The 7,624-nt window shown below is 49.0% G+C and overlaps 1 pseudogene; it reads right to left on the reverse strand.

Annotated features, from left to right (window-relative positions):
* The window catches only part of LOC139666337 (actin-related protein 3B-like), a 21,124-nt pseudogene extending 15,026 nt beyond the window's left edge, over window positions 1-6,098 (reverse strand).
* Between the last annotated feature and the right edge of the window lie 1,526 nt (window positions 6,099-7,624).

Consider the following 7,624-nt stretch of genomic DNA (forward strand, 5'->3'; position numbering starts at 1 on the left):
TGTATATATGATCATGTGAGGTTTCACCTCAGTGGGGCAGAAGCTGTTTCCTATGAATGGGGTTTGTTCCAAAATAAAATATCCATTTGAAAAAGCGACACTTACTCTGACAGCGCCACATGAAACTAAATGATGGTTCTACAGGAGCTTCAGTGTTCAGCTGACTGATGAGACTTTCAGACTGGATCCTCTGGTTTCTGAATGATTAACTCGAGGTCATAATGTTTTTTTCCCCAAAAATGAAAACAGTTTTGTGAATGAACTCAGCGGTTCCATCCAGCTCAGTGACATCAGCAGGTTTTAGAAAACCAACACTACCAACATGACTACCACTATTACCAACACTACTACCAACACCAACACGGCTACCGCTAACACCAACACCACCCAAAAAACACCAACAATACAACTACCAACACTATTACCAACACCAACACGACTACCAACCTCAACAACTGCTAACACCAAAACTACCACAACCAACACCACAAAAAAACCAACACTACCAACACCAACAATACCAAACCCAACACTACAAACACGACCATAACCACCACCGACATCACTGACACCTGCATCAACACAAACACCACAACTACTATCAACACTTCTACCACCAACACTACCACAACCAACTCCAACAGCACTACCAGTCAACACCAACCAATATCATCACCAACACTACCAACACTTCCACTACCACAAACACCATCAACACCAACACAACCAACACCACTAAAACCAACACCACAGCAACCAGTACTACCAACACCACCATAACCAACACTACCACTGCCAACTCCGATCCTTCCAACAGCAACACAACCAGCAAAACAATTACCACCAACACTTTTACAACCAACACCAACATCACTACCAACACCTACGTCACCAACACCAGCAGCACCAGCAGCACCAACACCACCAATACCACAACCACCACTACTACCAACACCAACACTACCATTAATACCTCTACAATTGACACAACACCACTACCACAATACCTACACCACCACCACTACCATCACTACCAGCAACACTTCAACCACCAACAACACCAACACCTACAACATCACCAACACCTCCAACACCACCAACACCTCCAACACCACCAACATTTCCAACACCACCAACACCTGCAACACCTCCAACACCACTAACACCTGCAACAGCTCCAACACCACCAACACCACCAACACCTGCAACACCCCCAACACCACCAACACCACCAACACCTGCAAAACCTCCAACACCACCAACACCACCAACACCTGCAACACCCCCAACACCTCCAACACCACCAACACCTCCAACACCCCCAACACCTCCAACATTTCCAACACCACCAACACCTGCAACACCTCCAACACCACCAACACCACCAACACCTGCAACACCTCCAACACCCCCAACACCACCAACACCACCAACACCTGCAAAACCTCCAACACCACAAACACCTGCAACACCTCCAACACCCCCAACACCACCAACACCTGCAACACCTCGAACACCACCAACACCTGCAACACCACCAACACCACCAACACCACCAACACCTCCAACACCACCAACACCTCCAACACCACCAACACCACCAACACCACCAACACCTCCAACACCACCAACACCACCAACACCTCCAACACCTCCTACACCTCCGACACCTCCAACGTCACCAACACCTGCAACACCTCCAACACCTGCAACACCTGCAACACCTCCAACACCACCGACACCTCCTACACCTCCGACACCTCCAACGTCACCAACACCTCCAACACCTGCAACACCACCGACACCTGCGACACCTCCAACATCACCAACACCTCCAACACCTCCAACACCACCAACACCTGCAACACCACCAACACCTCCAACATCACCAACACCACCAACACCTCCAACACCTGCAACACCTCCAACACCACCAACACCTCCAACACCACCAACACCACCAACACCTGCAACACCACCAACACCTCCAACATCACCAACACCTCCAACACCTGCAACACCTCCAACACCACCAACACCTCCAACGTCACCAACATCAACAACACCTCCAACACCACCAACACCACCAACACCTCCAACACCACCAACACCTGCAACCCCACCAACACCTCCAACACCTCCAACACCAACACCACCAACACCTCCAACACCACCAACACCACCAACACCTCCAACGTCACCAACATCAACAACACCTCCAACACCACCAACACCACTAACACCACCAACACCACCAACACCTCCAACACCACCAACACCTCCAACGTCACCAACATCAACAACACCTCCACCACCAACACCTCCAACACCTCTAACACCTCCAACACCACCAACACCTGCAACACCTCCAACACCCCCAACACCAACAACACCTGCAACACCACCAACACCTCCAACACCTCCAACACCACCAACACCTGCAACACCACCAACCCCACCAACACCTCCAACACCACCAACACCTCCAACACCACCAACACCAACAGCAACACAATTACCACCAACACTTTTAACTTTCAACCGACACCAACATCACTACCAACACCTACGTCACCAACACCAGCAGCACCAGCACCACCAACACTACCAACACCACAACCACCAGTACTACCAACACCAACACTACCATTAATACCTCTACAATTGACACAACACCACTACCACAATACCTAAACCACCACCACTACCATCACTACCAGCAACACTTCAACCACCAACAACACCAACACCTCCAACACCTCCAACACCACCAACACCTCCAACACCCCCAACACCTCCAACACCACCAACATTTCCAACACCACCAACACCTGCAACACCTCCAACACCACTAACACCTGCAACAGCTCCAACACCCCCAACACCACCAACACCTGCAACACCTCCAACACCACCAACACCTGCAACACCTCCAACACCACCAACACCTGCAACACCACCAACACCACCAACACCACCAACACCTCCAACACAACCAACACCTGCAACAGCTCCAACACCCCCAACACCACCAACACCTGCAACACCTCCAACACCACCAACACCTGCAACACCTCCAACACCACCAACACCTGCAACACCTCCAACACCACCAACACCTGCAACACCACCAACACCACCAACACCACCAACACCTCCAACACCTGCAACACCACCAACACCTCCAACACCACCAACACCTGCAACACCTCCAACACCACCAACACCTGCAACACCTCCAACACCACCAACACCTGCAACACCTCCAACACCACCAACACCTGCAACACCACCAACACCACCAACACCACCAACACCTCCAACACCTGCAACACCACCAACACCTCCAACACCTCCAACACCACCAACACCACCAACACCTCCAACACCACCAACACCACCAACACCTCCTACACCTCCGACACCTCCAACGTCACCAACACCTGCAACACCTCCAACACCTGCAACACCTCCAACACCACCGACACCTCCTACACCTCCGACACCTCCAACGTCACCAACACCTCCAACACCTGCAACACCACCGACACCTGCGACACCTCCAACATCACCAACACCTGCAACACCACCATCACCACCAACACCTGCAACACCACCAACACCTCCAACATCACCAACACCACCAACACCTCCAACACCTGCGACACCTCCAACACCACCAACACCTCCAACACCACCAACACCTGCAACACCACCAACACCACCAACACCTCCAACATCACCAACACCACCAACACCACCAACACCTCCAACGTCAACAACACCTCCAACACCTCCAACACCTGCAACACCACCAACACCTCCAACACCACCAACACCACCAACACCTCCAACACCAACACCACCAACACCTCCAACACCAACACCACCAACACCACCAACACCTCCAACACCACCAACACCACCAACACCTCCAACGTCACCAACATCAACAACACCTCCAACACCACCAACACCACCAACACCACCAACACCTCCAACACCACCAACACCTCCAACACCACCAACACCTCCAACACCACCAACACCACCAACACCTCCAACGTCACCAACATCAACAACACCACCAACACCACCAACACCTCCAACACCACCAACACCTCCAACACCACCAACACCTCCAATGTCACCAACACTACCAACACCACCGACACCTGCGACACCTCCAACACCACCAACACCTCCAACACCACCAACACCACCAACACCTCCAACATCACCAACACCACCAACACCTCCAACACCACCAACACCTCCAACACCACCAACACCTCCAACATCACCAACACCTCCAACACCTCCAACACCTGCAACACCTGCAACACCACCGACACCTGCGACACCTCCAACACCACCAACACCACCAACACCTCCAACACCACCAACACCACCAACACCTGCAACACCTCCGACACCTCCGACACCTCCAACACCTGCAACACCACCGACACCTGCGACACCTCCAACACCACCAACACCACCAACACCTCCAACACCACCAACACCTGCAACACCTCCGACACCACCGACACCTCCGACACCTCCGACACCACCGACACCACCGACACCTCCGACACCACCGACACCTGCGACACCTCCAACACCACCGACACCACCGACACCACCGACACCTCCGACACCTCCGACACCTCCGACACCTCCGACACCACCGACACCTCCGACACCACCGACACCACCGACACCACCGACACCTCCAACACCACCGACACCACCGACACCTCCGACACCTCCGACACCACCGACACCTCCGACACCACCGACACCTCCGACACCACCAACACCTCCAACACCACCGACACCTCTGACACCTCCTACACCTCCGACACCGGCAAAACCTCCAACACCACCAGCACCTCCAACATCTCCAACACCACCAACACCTCCAACACATCCAACACCAACAAAACAGATTGAGAAAGACACTAAAATCCATAAAAAAAATCCCAAACCAACAAAAACCAAAAATCAAATCACCACCACTACTAAAACCACGACCGCCACAACCACCAATTGCACCACCAAGAACACCAACACCACCCACACCCGGCATACATAATGACGAAAATGGAAAAACAGGTTAAAACAACTTCAGATTATATTCAAAATTGCCCCCTAGAAGAGTTACAGACAAACAGACATCAGGCCCAAAGAACATAATGAGGTAAATACTGGACTACAAAACACTTGGACTCTGCTGCTTGAGCTGTTTGGACTAATTTGATGGACATTTTATGTTTTTTTTGGAGCTGTTGAAAGATGGCCCCGTTAAATTCAATCGTTTGAAACTCGCTGTGTGTTTGAGAAATGCAACAGGCCGTCGTCCTCTTGTTGCCTTTCTGTCTGGATGCTTTGTTACACTCCAAATATCACGGAAAAGCAACGGGAAACATGGGAAACAGCTAGACTTGGCCTCAGTTTTTTTTTTTTTTTTGGCTTTTATTTTGGCATCAGGTGTTTCCTCTGATAATGCTCTGATGGAGGCTTTATGCCAAACCGCGTTGGGACGGTGAAGCCAAAACAAAACAGGGAGACTGAGGCCAAGTCTGGCTGTTTCTGATTTTTTTGCTGTGTGTTTGGTTTTCATACGAACCTTTCACTGACATGGGGCGAGTAAATAAAGCCTGAATTTTCATTTTGGGTGAATTATTCCTTTAATACCTGTGCAACTGACATAATAGCCTACCACTGCCTCCAACGCCACCACCACTACCTCTGCCTAACATAGCCTGAACTGTAACAGATACAAGACAGTAAATATAGACTTTCCATGTGGTAAATAAAATAAAAAAAATGTTCAAAAAGACTGAAATCCTGCTGCAAATGACCTCAACCCAGTACGTCTGTGTATGGGTGTGCATGGAGGATGTGCGTGTGCCTGGGCCTTCATGTATGCATGCGTGTGCGCGTGCAGACGTGCGTGTGTATGCATGCGTGCAAGTGTGCGTGCGTGCGTGCGTGCATGTAGGCCCGTGTATGCGCGCGCGTGTTGTCCTAATAAACAAACGGACTCACCCGGTCCCGCAGTCTATAACGCAGGGAGGCAGCTGCAGGGACATGATGGGTTTCCACTCCGGTCCCGCCCGGTCCGCTAAACACCGCGGGGTCGGTTCTTCTTATCGTATCGTATCGCTACAAATGTCCCAGTGCAGCCCGACGGCGTTTCATGGCATTGATGGAGAAATTTAATATCTCTCCTGTATACTGGCCCGCCCCCTCTCTCTCTAGTTCTCTCTCTCTCTCTCTCTCTGTCTATGTCTCTCTATCTCTCTCTCTCTCTCTCTCCTCTGCTCCAGTCGTTTTTTCCCTGTAAACAAACGGTCACGGCATTAATTTCATCTCATCTGTTGGTCAAGTAACGGAATATAACTGAGCAACTATGCGAAACGTCTTGCTCCTCCTCTCCCTCTCTCTCTCTCTCTCTCTCTCTCTCTCTCCGTCTCTCTCTCTCTCTCTCTCGGATATTCCCGTTATCTGCTGGTGAGATGACAGAGGGAGTACTTCCGGGGTCAAAGGGACCATGGGAAAAAAATAGAAATAGAGAGAGAGTGAGAGAGAGCGAGCGAGAGAGAGAGAACCTGTCACTCTGTGTGTTTGTGTGTGTGTGTGTGTGTGTGTGTGTGTGTGTGTGTGTGTGTGTGTGTGTGTGTGATCAGCTGTTGTCTCCGGTCTCCATGCTGACAGTCTGGTTTTATTTTTTTCTGTCTCTTACACAAGGACCAATGCTGCGTTCACGTCATGTCAGATTTCCCGTAAATACAAATTTCTGCCTGGAAAAACGGTTCACATCAGCCTAACATTTAATAACTTTGTTAGTTATTTTTTATGTTATGTTATGTTATGTCATAATATACGTATTTAATGGAGTGTATTTTCTTTTTTATTGTGTTTTTATTTAGGGATGTGAGAACAGATATACATGAAAAGATAAAGACATAAACATATTTTTTTATACATAACAATCCCACCCTCCCTTAATTAACATAGTATCTTTAACGGTGACATCACGCTGCACCAGGAGGAGGAAATAAAAACTCCAACCAATAAAACATCACAGATATTTGAACAGTCCCGCCCCTCCACCCCTCCCATCCAATCAAACTAAATACATCAAATTAGGGACATAAAATTAATTGTTTCATAATTTAGTCTTTAATCTATATTTAATCTGTATAATCTATTGTTTACTTTTCCATCTCATAAATTTTTCCATGACTGCATTTCTTAACATTACAAGTTGCTGTACATTTAAATTTTAATGATTCATATATTCATATTTAGTAAATCATTAGGTTGTAGTGCAGCTTTCCAGATTTAGCCAAATAATATCTGTATTCCTAATATTTACTTATAAAGTATGAAAAAATACATCATTCCATTCCAGTACATGAGCAGCTTTTAATGATGAAAAGTATCAGTATTGATATTGGTGATCCTGGACTCGGTGATCCTTGAATCAGATCATAACTGCAGTTTGTGTTGCCTGCTGTCCGTCCAGCAGACCGTCTGTCTGACAGTGTGCAGCAGGATGGAGCTGAAACAAAAAGCTTCTGTTAACATTCCCTGAGAAATAAAAATTAAAAGT

Source organism: Centroberyx affinis, unplaced genomic scaffold (genome assembly GCF_046629955.1).
Source record: "Centroberyx affinis isolate AG114_WGS23_722 - 3 ecotype Tasmania unplaced genomic scaffold, CSIRO-AGI_Caff_v1 ptg004942l_1, whole genome shotgun sequence".
Taxonomy (NCBI): domain Eukaryota; kingdom Metazoa; phylum Chordata; class Actinopteri; order Beryciformes; family Berycidae; genus Centroberyx; species Centroberyx affinis.